We start from the raw sequence: 15086 nt of genomic DNA, 5'->3' as shown, positions 1-15086 counted from the left end.
TAACCTCTTAGCCTGTTCAGGGTCAAGGGGGACTGGAGCCTATTGCAGCTCACACTGGGCAGGAGGCGAGGTACTTGCTGGGCAGATAACCAGACTATCACAGGGCTGACACACAGAGACAGATAACCATTCACTCTCACATTTACACCTACAGGCAATATAACATCGCCAACAATCCAACTCCATGAAGTTGGAGCGCTCTTGTTGTGAGGCAACAGTGTTCACCATACTAATCATATGACTAATTGTACTGTGACTAATTGAATTATCATCTGACTGTGTAGTTTCCCCAAATCTCTACTGAGATTTTTAGCATCTTACAATGCGGGGTACACCCTGGACAGGTTACAGGGCTGACACATATAGACAGACAAAACATTTTGATAAATCCAATGTATGCAACCAGACAAGTTAGAAACACACAGTAAAGACCCAGATATTTCCCTGAGGAGTTGGTGGAGACCAACATAGAGCTAAAAGAGAGTGAATATTCTGAATTTTCTGACTCTGTGAATCCACAACTGTTCTACATCAAAGGGTGATGATATATCTGTGTTGTGTTTGCAGCTCATTTTCACTGCTCCAAAGTGGCCAAATGCATCAGTTAGTGCAGGTTTAAGTACTGTTGTAAACTGAAGTGTTTGTCCTTTTCTTGAGTATTTCCATTTCGTGTCGACATGCAATCCATTACCAGATTATACATTATATAAAGATCAGTTAGTTAAAAAAAAGAAAGAGCATGTATTAGTATTGATGATACAATAATATGAACTAATATAACATCTTGATATATCCAATTCTGCATTATGAGTATTTTAAAGGCCTAGTGTGTAGGATTTACAGGAGAACTACAGTGCGATGGGAAAATGAAAAAACGCAAATGACCTAGAGCCAGTGTTTGGTTTGTTTGTTCTTGGCTACTGTAGAGACACGATGGACTATATGCAAAAGGACCTGCCCTTTATGTGGATATAAATGGCTCATCCTAACGCCAGGCTCACACTTGATGCAGAAGCGCTCTGATATGTCAATTGTCATGCAGCCGCTTAAGCAGTCGCCTGGCTATTCACACCAGAAGTGCGTTGCTCTGTGCTGGTCAGCCACCGATTCTGCTCCTCTGTTCTAATCACACATAAAGCTCTGTCTCTGTTTGCTTGTGCGTCTGTGTGTGAATGTGTGTGTCTGTGTCCTCTCATCTTTCTCGCTCTCTGTTTAGTCACAACTGACAAATATGTGAAAGCATGGGATGCGCATTCTATAATTTGTCATAATGAGATCATTTATGTCTTACTGTATATATCTTTTATATCATTCATAGTAGATTAGCAGTATGTTTTCTTGCCAGATTTGCTCATGGCTCAAGGAAAAATAGACCACACATGATACTATTTCTGCAGATTGTAGACTGTAGACAGGCAGCATTGCATGGAAAATTTACTCAATTTGTGGCGCTTCCGCATCCAGTGTGAACGTGTCATAAAGTAACCAAGAAACACTGAGTCTTATTTTGAAGTGATTATACACTAATGAAAACATTGTTTATTATACACTATTTCCAATATATATCTCCCTAAATCCTACACACTGGATCTTTAAGTCACATTTTGAATGCAGCACTACTACCTTTTTTCTTGTAATTCTTCACAACACTCCTACCACAGTAACACCAGAACAGGCTTAGTTCTGAGTTGCTCCACTTTTGAGATCACTTCCATTTTTCTTCCACTCCTTTCTCATATCGAACACAGGCAATAAATACTGCAATACCGCTGTTCCTCCTGCTGTCCCAACCTTTGCCATAGCTCTTGTTTTGCAGCCCAGGGATTTAGACATCTTCATCCTAGTCCTCTGTACCTCACAAGTGCCATCAATAATTCTGCTAAAGAGTGCACTGAGCTGAAAATGGGAGGGGAGGTTGGAGAGAGGGGGGGACAGTTGATGGCTTTTCCATGGCATACTCAATCTCTCTACCTCCTTCCATTCCCATTGTGCCCCTGTACTTCCTACTACATGACCTTCTGCAAAGTTGTTTATCATTTTGTGCTGTGTGGACAACAGGCACACACAACTGGCACACAGCCTTTACAGCTCTGACATAATGCAGGTACTTCAGCAGCTGAAACAGGTTTTCAAGAGGGCTTTTATTTGTGTATTTAAAATTGTTAAAAAAAAATCATGAGCAGTCGCCATTATGAATTGATGAAAAGATTGTAAAGTTTCTGTTAACAAAAGACATCAGAAAACTGCAGGATGGAATTGAATAACTGCTTGATAAATATGTAGAAAAGATGCCAGCCTTTTACAGTAACAGGTTGATGAAATTCAGAGCACTTTACATTATTATATCAGATATTAAAAAACTCTATTTTCCCAATAATTGGTATTATCAGTTACTGAAAATGCATGAGGCAATTACTCATTATTTATTTAATTAGGTAATAAGTACGATAAACATTATGCCATGGAAAGAACTGCTAATACACCTTACTGTATGTTTGTTCACACATGGTGCTAGCAAGACCAGTAATGTGTTGATAAGATGCAATCTGACAAGTTTTCATGAATCACACAGAAATGTAAATCAAATTTTTATGCTGGAGAGCGGTGCAAAGATGACACTGGCCTTCCCTCGGGGCATCACAACACTTGTTTCCACACATCCCACTGAGCCAAGCCTTTATTTAAAACCCACTTTTCATGATAACAGATGAATAAGGCATATATTTTTCTGTAAAATAAAAAATTAATATTACTCTGCCGCTGGGAAATGTAATAAGACCTCTCTGACTGGTCTTTGATAAATATTTTTTTCATTCTGCCACATAATCATGATTTTTTGAAAAAATGATCCTTTGCATATTGGAAAGCAGTTATTTTGACACATGGTGATTTTATGTGTGATAACCCAGGACACATTTTATGAGCTGCCTGCGAAGCCATGTGTTGGTTTGTCAGCATCTAATGTAATTCTGTCATGAGGAATGTTGGGAAAACAGTTTTATAATGAAAATTAAAATAAATACGATATATTTATTGATTGAAAGGGTTTGAAAAGTCAAACAGACAGTCACTCCACCTATTTCCAATGATTTTTTCTGATACCTTGAATTTCCCCCTGGTGCCATTGTGTAGTTTCAGTGCAATGTCTCAACTAGTAGAGGGATTGCAGGATCAATTGCAATAACATTGGTGATCCCTTAACTTTAGCACCCTCCTAAAGTCCGTACATACATGTCCATTACATTGGTTTATTGCTAAATATTGGCCAAGTTCATAACATCACAACTGGACTCAAAATACTTTGTGATTACTGCTAATTATAAAACATTAGCATGTTTACACACCAAACAAAGATGGCAAACATGCTGAGAAGAGAAGCCAATGTAGAAGTGCCTTAAACCCGCATTTGCTCTAATGGCCAGCAGAGGGGACGGCTTGCCAAATGAACTCTAATTGTATAGAGGTCAATGAGAAAATGACGCTACTATCAGAGGATGTTCATTTCATTAACAATGGTCCCATTTAGAGTAAATTAGATGATAAAGCCTGGGTATACTTTTGTGTATGACTTCTTTGTGATTGACAAGTCACTACGAAGTCGAGTTCTCTGCAAGCTCCACCCTCTCATCCAAATATGGTCACTGCTGGCTCCAAATATAGTACAAACAGCATATAGTCTATGGAATGCAGCTGATAAACTCAACATGAAATTTGCATATGTGAGCATTGTCATTGTGAGCTTGTTAGCATGCCAAAAGCATTAGCCACTAGCATTGCTGTGAACTCTTATTTATTGAACCTCCCTTTCCTCCCAGATGAGCAGATGTGGCAATGTTTTAACAGAAATCATCCCAATTTGTTTTCCCTAACTTTATCTCTTCCTTCATCCCAGTGGAGAATCTCAAGAAGTGTTCTGCTGACATCTTAATATTGAAACTAAATTGGAATTTATTTCATTTAGTAAGTGATTAAACAACAACAATAATAAAAACAATAATAAACAAACAAAAAAATAAACAAAAACAAAAAAAAACTTAAATGGGCAATTACTTACAATCAAATACCATAATATATTGTACATCTTCCTATATAGCCCTAATTTGTTGTCAATCAACAAAAAAGTGACAAAATATTGTCATAAAGCCATTTCATCATACATCTCTATGTAAAAAATGTTATTGTTCCCTGCTAAAATGGACACATTTTCAGACTCGACTTCTACAGTCTGTGCAAAGAAGTCAACATTTCTCTGATCTTTATCATTATATAATTTCTTCTTTTTTCTCTAATTACATCTTGATTCAGTCATCTGCTGGGGAGTAAAACAAAAAGAGAGATAAAGGGCAAAGACATCAAGTTCACAGCCTGAATTGACAACAAAGTGAAATGAATGAGATGCTTGAGAAGATGGCCCACTGTGGTGGGACTAATAAACCTGCAGGCTAGTTAGGAGGGAGGAGAAGGCTCCTCCATCTGCCAATTAAATGAAGAGGAAATTAATGGATAAACAGTTTCATTGGGGATCAGAAAAGAGGGATGGTGCTGTGAGCCCTGCAGGGGACTACACCACCACAACCACCACCATTCGTGTTGTTAACAGCCTCGAGGAACAAGCACACTTATTTATTCTCATAATTTTTTTTTCTAATCTCTCCATGCAATTGCCAGCAACTCCCTTCAAGAGTTTAGTTTTAGGGCAAAACTATGCTAATATGATCTTTTTTAGTATATTTTCTCTTATGCAGATAAGTCCTCTTATCCCTCTCCTCACACCTGCTTAGCTTCTGGCTATTTCTGCGCATTATTTTTGGATTGGACGATTGAGTGCACACACACACAAGGTAATGCCTTCAAAAACTTTATATGGCTTTTCATACGATTGCTTGGTACCTTTAACAAGTGAGACAGCCACATGGTAGTAACACCAAACGCAGACGCTGAAAGATTTTAAGTGCCCTCATGTGCCTTGTCTAAACCTTTAAAAGGTATTGATTTGACAGCCCTGAGACACTGAGGTGATTTCTTCCCATCATCAGTCCCAAGCACTGATGAGGCCCATCCATATGTCTGTCTGTTAAGGCTCAGTGCCCTGAAGATTGCTTTTATTTCTCTGACTTACATGAATTCTTTTTGATCTGTGGTACTCTGGCAACACCTGTAGAAGATAATGCAGTGTTATACCCCAGCTCCTTAAAACTGATGCTGACATTTATTCATGTGGCTCCAGGCTAGGCTATTGTTCCCACATCATTATAGTACAAATGTCAAATTGTCTTTTTTGTGTTTTTGTTCATTCTTAAGGGACGGATGATTGCTCCAGCTGTGCATTCATTTGCTTCAGGCCTTGATCTCACTTTGTCTGAGACATAAAAACAGTTCACAGTCAGCCTCTGCACCCACTGAGATATAACTTTGAGAACATACTAGACTTTTATTTTATTTTTTTTACACATTCTATAACAGAAAAGGATTGTGGTGACCATTTACTTACTCTGTGCAGATAAGACCTACTCTGTGATATATGCTGAACAAAAATTTAAACACAACACTTTTGTTTTTACTGCCATCTTTCACAGGTTTGAGTTAAACATTTTAGCCTTTTTCATGAACTCAGCTGACATATTTCTCTAAAATGTTGGTCACAAATTTGTTAAAATCCATGTTAGTGAGTACAAGACAAGACTAGTGGGGGAAATACATTCAAAATTTAAAACAATAGAAACCACATGCTACCACACAACAATTGGTATGCACAGCCGAAGAAATTCTGCACAAATCATCAGAAACCATCTCAGGAAAGCTTTCCTGATGGTTTCAATTTAAACTTGTAAAAAATGGGAGAAAAAACTTGTTCTGCTCTTGTTGATGATCTAGTTTTTCATTAAAAGCTGGTATATGTGTGGCTTTGTGAGAGTGATGGAATGGAAATAATATGTTTTGAAGGGAAGGCCTGGCTCGCTCCTGCTCTAGGGGACAGAGGGTAGCAGGGAGTGAGAAGATGCCAAACAACAGACTGAGGCAGGATATAAATCAAATCTCTCTGGAGACAATAGGGCTCACGGCACACACACTCAACACACACAGTGAATTCTGGGGTCTGCCGGTGCTTCAGTACCTCAGCCACCAGGTTAATGACTTCAAAACTCATTGGAAACAGAAGCATGCAAAAATGATTTCAACAGTAGAATAGTAATTAGGATGAAAAGCATTAGAGATTTGATTTGAAAGACATTTGTGGGAATAATGAGATATTATCAGTCAGGGGTGTCCGGGTTTAGAGGGTTAAACAATATGTTTTATCTTTACTGAAAAACAAAATCAAACAACGGAGCACGGTCGATAATTATAATTCTGTATGAAGGCAATTTCTCCACAGATTAAAGCCTCGTCCAAATTCAGGGATTGGATTCGGGGATGTCTCTGCCTCTGTGCCTGCTGTGGTTGTGTGGGTGATTTGGTTCAGAGGCCAAGAGGCAGAGAAGGGAAGGACATTAGGAAATGGTCTACACCTGAGTGTCTTGGATCTCAGTCCATTTAGGTGGCTTAATTTTCTAATCTCAGGCCTCCGTCAGCTAGTTTGGAGGTAAGGTTTTGTCTTTTTTTAAATCTTTTATGTGTGACTTCTCTTTTTGTCTCTTGCTCTGGGCCTGTTTGTGACACATTGGGGGCTTGTCCAGGACGGCTGCCACAAAAAAACCTAAACCTGCTCTTGCCTCCCCAAACGAGAATCTTGCTTCACTGAGACTAAACTCATGGTGCATTTGGGAGTAAATCAAACTATTCAAGTTTATGACCAGAAAGCTGCCTCTAAATGACAGACAAAGTGTAAATACCAGCGGGACAAAATTACATGACATTCCACTTTACAATTGTGGTCTTAACATTTCACAACACGACTGTCAAACAGTGTAACAGAGTAATGTTAAATATATATATTTATACAGTGTGGCAAATTTCAACCTGTTCTCATCCCAACTTCTCAGATACCACCCCTTTGTCACTGGACCTTTGCAACAACATATGACTCACTAAGTACCCTTCTGTGTTAGTTTTGCACATTCACAGATGCCAATTAAATGGACACTTGCATTTTGTTATTTCAAAATACGTTTCTGTTTTCACAGGACACATACAGTTTCTGCTCATTACATACAAACAGCCTTTAAAAAACCCCCCAAAGAAAAACAACCTTACAATGCAGTCAAAACAGTTTGGGGTTTACTTCCTTGGGTCTGGGCAACAAAAGCACATGGTTAGGTTTAAAAAAAAAAAAAAAAAAACATCCTAGCATTTGGCTTATTAAGTATTGTTGTCATTAGGAATGCATGGCGATATCGGCACGTCATCAGTATATGATAAAAAAAAAGTTTTTTTTTTAATTGACAAAACATCAATCCTAAGCTAAAGTGTTTTTCTTATTTTGCACATTAATGGAAAATACATGTTGACAAGCATTGTATTTTATGTGTCCTCATGTTAGCTGGCCAACACGATAAGAGTATACATAATATGACGGTAATTCCACAACAGAAGAAACTTGATGATCACTTAAATTAGGTGGGGGAAAAAAGCAGATATATCAGCATCTGCATACTAGCACACTACTGTGTTATTAAATTAATGCCATAGACTTTTGGTTTACCATGGAAAAAAGACAGTGGGCTCCCGGGCGAAAGTCCAGAGTTGGTTGGCCCACCTACCTCTCCTCTCACCTGTCCTGTATGATATTTATACTATAGTAATTACCTGCAGTGTCCGGGATTGCTGCGGCCTGGCGCTTATAATACCGCCACAATGGGTGCCTCTGTGCATCAGTTTCTGACGCTGATGTCACTGACAAAGTGGCAGTACGTGATGAGTTGGGAGTGGAATAGGCTTCATATTTACACCTAGCAGCTTTGATTAGCCAAATTTACATTGTGTGTAACTTTGATTGATGACCAATTGAATGTAAATATGACATGGTTACAGTATGTGGTATGTCCTGACTAAACAAGTAGACAAGCATCACCTGAATCCCATCAGACAGTTTCAGTAGGATTGATGGACTCTGACTGCTGCTCTGATGTTTTCGATCTATACATGCAGACATAAAAGCAGCCAGCCTTTGAAACGAGACTCAGCAAAATGATTTGATATCCATGCATCTGTCCATTTTCCAGTGATTATCAAGGTCTGCCTCTCTCTACAGCCTTGCCCTCCATCTTATCCTGGGGTATCCCAAGAGGTTTCCAGGCCAGATGGGATCTGTGATCCCTCCAGTGTGCTCTGAGTCTGCCCCAGGGTCTCCTACCTCCTAACATGCAGAGAAAACCTCCCATAAAAGCAGTGCATCCTCTGGTCTTGTCTTGTCTGGTCCCATGATCAGCTACAGGAAAAGTGAAGAAAGTAAAAGATATGAATTTCTTCCAGTTGGTCTTATAAGAAAAGAGCCTGATACATTAGCACTTTTTGGATGGTTACTGCAACAGCATGTGAAAGGTGGCATCCAAAATCCTTATGGGAGCCCACACACCAAGATCTTGCCTCGAGCAGCGATTCCAGTGGTGCGTATTGTGGCTCTATATAAAACAAGTATTGATTGGTTTAGACTTCCTCTTCCTCGTGTTATAAAGACGACTCTTTACACCCAGGCCTATAGAAGTTTTTCCTTTATTTCAGAGTGATTTTTAGACCAAGTCAGTGTAAGGTGGACACATTTATGTGGTCATCAAACTGCACTTAGCTTTGTACCGAAAAATAAAAACTCATGGACTGCTATATCTATTATCAATATTGTTGATGGAGGTTTGTGGAAGGACACATTTTTTAGTTGTTGTTGCAGCTGAATAAACAGCAATTGTTAACGGAATATTCAAGCATTTCTGTGGAATAAGCCTATTCACTGTGTTATAATTTGATCCCAGTACTTGCATTCAACTGTCAAATGGTTTATTCACACTAAAAGTCTGTCTAGTGTATTCCAGCTTATGCACATGGCCTACTCCAGTGCCAAAGCTTTGGCCTTGCAGGCCGCAACACACAGAGTCGGTGTCCTCTGGGGGTTTTAATGGCCCACAGTATTAGAAATCCAAATCCCATGGCTACTCCAGCGGCTCAAAAGCCTGAATGGTCAATCACAGGCCTTTGTATTTTTGGCTCAACAGAGACTCACAGACTGTCAAATAAACAGAAAGACACCAGCAGAACACCCTTGTTAAACTCTTAAGTTTCACATAATATAATTTTGCATTACCAATGTGAGCTTTAAAAAAGCAGAAAAGTCAAAATGTTTTGTACTATGAACTTGAGAAACCAAAGGCCACAACCTAACACGTGTCTGTTTTAAACATTCAACAATTATACATTTCCTGTTTGGCAATCACATTTGCATTTCATTCATTATTGATATTGTTTTAAATTATAGATTACATGTATTTGACACATTGAGTGTCATGCACTGCATTATTTATAATTGTTACAAGATGAATAACGTGAGCGCTGGGATTCAAGATGAGCTCATTTCTGTTTACGAGACGTTGCACTAGGTCTTCTCAGAGTGATCTCCATCACCCCGCATAACTTATAGTTCTGTTACATGAGAAACTGTAACAGGTAGGTGCTCCAGTTTAATCCAGTATGAAGGATTACTGTGCCTCTGTCGTACACTTGTATCACTCAAAACATAAACATGTAATTTCAAAGCCTTCAGTGTTAATAAAATCACATTATGAAATGGTATATTAAATCATATTATATGGATAGTGTAGCTGTATTACTGTAAGGGGTTTATTAATGTGTTTGCCATCAATTACAACTTTTCCAATTACACATTCATGGTTTTTGAATTAATTGGTAATATATGCTTGATAACACAATATAACATTTATACTTAGTGCATGTTTATTATGCTGGGGAAAAAAGCAGCAACCAATGAGGAGACAATGTAGAACTGAAATTCTCATATTTATGAAGAGGTTGAACAGTAATTAGGATGTCTGCCCTAAGTGCCTGACATAGGTTTTACCCTCTTTATATAGTTGATAATAATAATATAATATGTGATAGTTATTGAATGATAACAGCTATACACTGTCTTGATTTACTGTATGTACACATGTACAAATCAGTTAAAACTGTTAATAAATGTTGATGAATTAAAACTCAGACATGTGACATTTTTGTGTCTGGTTATGTTTAGGCACAAAAACAATGGGGTTAGGAAAAGATTGTGTTTTGTCTTAAAATTACCAGTTTGGTCACCACAATCACGGCTGGGCTTGTCTCAGTGGGTTTTTACAAAATACCTGCTTATATTGTTCGTTGATCTTAAACAGTGATCTGTAGCTGGGCAGCTACCTTGGTGTCACACCATCCACCATCTCCTCCTCCTTCTGACACATGTAATCTGTAAAATGACCTATGTCACTAATGGTAATGACACATAAGAAAAGTCCAAATGTAACATATCCATGGTTTGCGAAAATATAAAACGCCAACATTATATTCTGACAAAGGCTGATTGTAAATACTTAATTTAATATTTAATGGCTTCCTGATTTCAGTAAAAAAAAATCTGTAGCTTCATGCAATGAATTAATACAGAAATCTTCACAGGCCACTGATGAGGTATGTTTTCCACTGTATAGGCTGCTAACAGAACACTGGAGTCTCCCATTAACAGGATAAGAAGTGGCACAGGCAGCTCCACCCTCAAGTGGATGGAAGTCTGCTGCTCTTCTGACACAAATAATGTTGTAATGTTAGGAGTAGGAACCCTTTCAAGTTGTGACTGGGTTAGAAATGATTTGGATAAAACCTCCAGCACAGTATCTAAACATATAGTTTCAAAGCTCTTGTTCTATGCTAACATAGTATGTGAACATGCTGCCAAAAATTCTCATCCATCTGGGAAGAAATTGTGATGCACTGCTTCTGGGAAAATGTAATTTCTGCTCTAGCTATTGCTTCAGAGAGATTACCCATTCCCAATAAAATATTCCATATTTTAATTAATTTCTCATTGACAGTTTCTGGGATAGACAGGGGATTTTGAGAATGCCTCATTGTATGAGAAGTTTAACTGAGTTGATAAACTGGAGTGTCTCTCCAATGCTGGCTGTCATTTGCTCTTTAATTAAGAGGGCATTTCTTGCCTCTAGTGTCAGTATACAGATCGATTTGTTGTTTTCCTCTAATTCAGTGACTATTGCATCTATATTGCTTCTATTACATTTATTTTCATTTGTTGCTGATTAACATTTGTTTTACAATGATTTAGTTTGTGCTGGTTATGTGGCCTCAATAATGACAATGACGGATGAAAATAATGGCTGTCTCCATGCTTTCACTGTCACCCCTCGTTCTCCGGTCCTGACAGTTGCCTTGTAAACAATGTGCAGTGGGAAGCCAAATCAGTTGGCACATTCATAACTGACTACCACCTGCCATTGACACACAGTGATTGGCAACCACCTGTCATTGGCCTGGCTCTTGTTTGATTTAATCCTCATTTCAAAATCCTTCCCAACATGTATGGTGCCTCATGCATACCAAGCAGAGAGGGCTGCCTGGGAGGTTAAATTGTTCATTATCTGATTATAGAAGACAAATTGTTGAATCACCAGCAATAATGATGTAAGACAGTTACGGAAAGCATAAGATTTTTCGTGGCAGAGAGTCAAATTTGGCAAAGTGCACTGGTTATTTTTATCACAGGCATAACACAGTGAGCGCTCACTTTGGGCATATTAAATAAAATGTGTCACATTTTGTTCTGGGCTGAAATATCTATGTCATCTTCAGTGTCCAAGATGTGAATTAATTATGAAAAATACAAGCAATGCATCACAAATTATCCCTGAATATTTCAGAAAAACTATCTTGAAGGATGGCTTCTCTTAAAAATGAAAAAATGAGCATTTTTATCATCTTATATAATTCTTATCGTACAACTACTAAAGTCCACCGTGTAAGATTTAGGGGGATTGACAGAAATTAAATATGACAATTATGTTTTCTTGAATATTTAATGACCTGAAAAAAAAAAGAATCACTGTGGTTGTTTTGTTACCCTAGAATGAGCCATTTATATCTACATGGAGAGTGGGACCTTTTCCGTGTCTGCTATGTTTCTACAGTAGCCCAGAAAGGATAAACCAGACACTGAATCGAAATAGAGCCATAGGGCCATTTGCATTTTTGCGTTTTCACATTTTTCATGTTTTTCGCCTTTTCTGTGTCTTAATATCTTACATGTCTGACACACCTGCCACAGTGGTTGGCAGCCCCTCCTTGATGAGCGCATCAGAAAAATACCAATTTTTAACATGAAACTGCTTTATTCAGTATTTTTACCCGTTTAATTGACTGGGTCCATTTGTTTTGGAGAGGGTGAGACCTCTACTTACAATACAACTCTGGGTAAAAAACCTCCTGACATGTGGACCTTAAATTATCTGAGAAAAAAGGTGCGCGCTCGTTAGCAGGTGCTAGGCTTGTGGCCTGTCTGAGACAAGTCAAACAGTGTATACAATGAACACTGATTTGTAATGTAAAACTGCTTTATTCTGTGTTTTTACAGGTTTAAATCACCAGACCCATTTATTTTGGAGAGAAGGAGACCTCTGCTGATAATTCAGCTCCTTGTTAAAACTTTCTGAACATCTGATTCAGAAGGTGAGCCTACAGTAAGACAGCATATAAAAAAGGTGAGCACATATTTGCGGGGACTGGGTAAGTGGGCCATCTAGGACTTGCCAAACAGCATCACAGAAACACTGAGTTTTAGTATGAAATTGCTTAATTCATTGTTTGAAGCAATTTTAATCACGATTGTGTTGGAGAGGAAGAGACATCTGCTGATATTTTGGCTCCTGGTCAAAACCTCCTGAATGATGACCGGCTGGTTTCAACTGGATCCCACTAACTCCCCCTAAATTCTACACATTGCTCCTGTAAAATGAACACTGAGAAAGAAAAATACGTTCATCTTCCTTTAACATATTTAATGAAAGTAGCAACAGGTCAAACAAGGGAATATTTAATAACATCTGAATAATAGCAATTTTGTATAATCATTCATTCTATGACATTAAATAGATGTCAACACATATGACAAATGTGACAAATGATGTGCTGTCATGAGGACTAATGAATGACTTAATTATGGTGGCATCCATTTTTAGACTCTAATAAAACTGCTAGCTAATATCTTTTGACTGCAGGTAACGTATCAAAGCTGCTTTAAAAATTTAAATGAAACAGTGGAAGTATACGCTACTTTAACAACGACAGAACCAATAGGGTGCATGTCACCTAAAGATGAAGTGTGACTGTGAAAACAGTTTTCAAATTGCTAGAAAAATGACAGAAAGTAATATCTTTCATGTAAATCAGAGCAGCCCTGGAAGTCAGATGGATGTACAGCTCTGGTGGAGTATTATGAATGATTCATGTCAAGAAATGCTACTGCACAGTAAAGCAGACCCCAGATCTGACATCTTTATCTGCATAACAAGGGAGGACAGTGACTTCTTACAGACAAAAACTCAACATTTCATTGATATAATCCACATGTTTTATTCAGTGGGAGCTTACTGGGGGATTTGTGGTTTGGCCAAGTGCTGCATGTTGAGCCATTTAGCACTAATTCCCCCTGAAATATCTGTTATTGTTTGTGCTTTAACAACAATACTATATCCTTTAAATCTGTTGGCTAATGGATCTGTCAGACAACCACAAATGGATTTTAATTAGATTAAACATCTCTCCGAAGTCGTTGGCCAAACTCATGATTGGACCAAACGGATTGAGTTATTATGATTAAGCTCAGTGTTTATGGACGAATGATTCCAACCTACCTGAAAATCGATAAAGGACACCTCAAGGGCCAATTTCATGAGAAGTAGCCTGCATTGCATAATAAGGTTTCTCGAGCTTCTACCCGGTGATTAATTACATTCAATACTGGTGTTGAGCTTAGTCATTTAGTTTGTGTAGAGAAGCATAAACTGCTTTAATGCCTCTCTCAGATTCAAGTATGGCTTTTAATCCCTAACAACTTTCCAACCTGAAATTCAAAAATCTTTTAGACATTTAGTGTCACATCAAGCATGTCTTTGTTCGGGACACAAAGTATCCATTAGCAAAAAGTTCCCCAGCTTCCCTCTTGTGTGAAATTGAGCGAAAATCTTTAGGCACCCAAGGGTTCACAGGTGGGAAACACCTCACACAGCACATTTGTCCAGACAAAAGTTCATTATTCACTGTTTTATTTAACAGTGCTGCCCCACTTCTTTACAATAATTCCATATCAGAGGTTTTGGTTTATGGTAATCAAAAGTCATGTTTGTTGACAGTGTACATGTGTTTTCTTGCATTTGCATTTGACCTCATGCTTTCTTTAAACTATTATGGGAGAGAAGAGTAATATGGCATATGATGTGTGTTCACTAATAATAAGGGATATTTTGTGATATTTTCATATTCATCCATTATATTAGACAGACACTCCAATTCATGCACCATGCATAAAGACTGATATTTGAGGCAGCTCAATAGGTCCACCGTGTGAAGTTTTTCCAGTCTAATCTGTGATAAATATTGTGTTTCACTTCGGTGCCTATTTAGACTTTAAAGTATAGAGTGTAAAAGGGTTTAGAACATTATGATGAAAGTATATTATGGCCATTTTCATGCTTAATTATGTCTCATAAAAAGTTGCACCAATAGCAGTATTGATATCATTTGTTACAAAGATATGGTGCCAAATGTAAGCATTTTGACCACTTGGGACTTGATAAAATGGTCCAAAACTCAGATATAGAAAGAAGCCATGCTGTGATTTGGTATTTAAAAATGGTTGACATTTGCAGAGTTCAAAGAATTGCCAATCAATCAAATAAAATAATTTTTTTCGCTAGTTGGATGGTGAGCACTTGCGTTCTGAAAATTGCTCAGAAACCCTCTTATTGTCGATATACCTTTAAATACCAATCATCCTGTGAAAGTCTGTGGTATTTAGTTTGTGTTTGTTCAGTTTTATGAAGCTGTGATTGTTTTAGAGATAACAAAAGGTCATTTTATACAGTAAGGTGAAGTTTAGA

This window comes from Plectropomus leopardus, chromosome 13 (genome assembly GCF_026936395.1).
Source record: "Plectropomus leopardus strain MGB_pleo_1.0 chromosome 13, ASM2693639v1, whole genome shotgun sequence".
Taxonomy (NCBI): Eukaryota; Metazoa; Chordata; class Actinopteri; order Perciformes; family Serranidae; genus Plectropomus; species Plectropomus leopardus.
Note: the sequence above shows the minus strand (reverse complement) of the source record.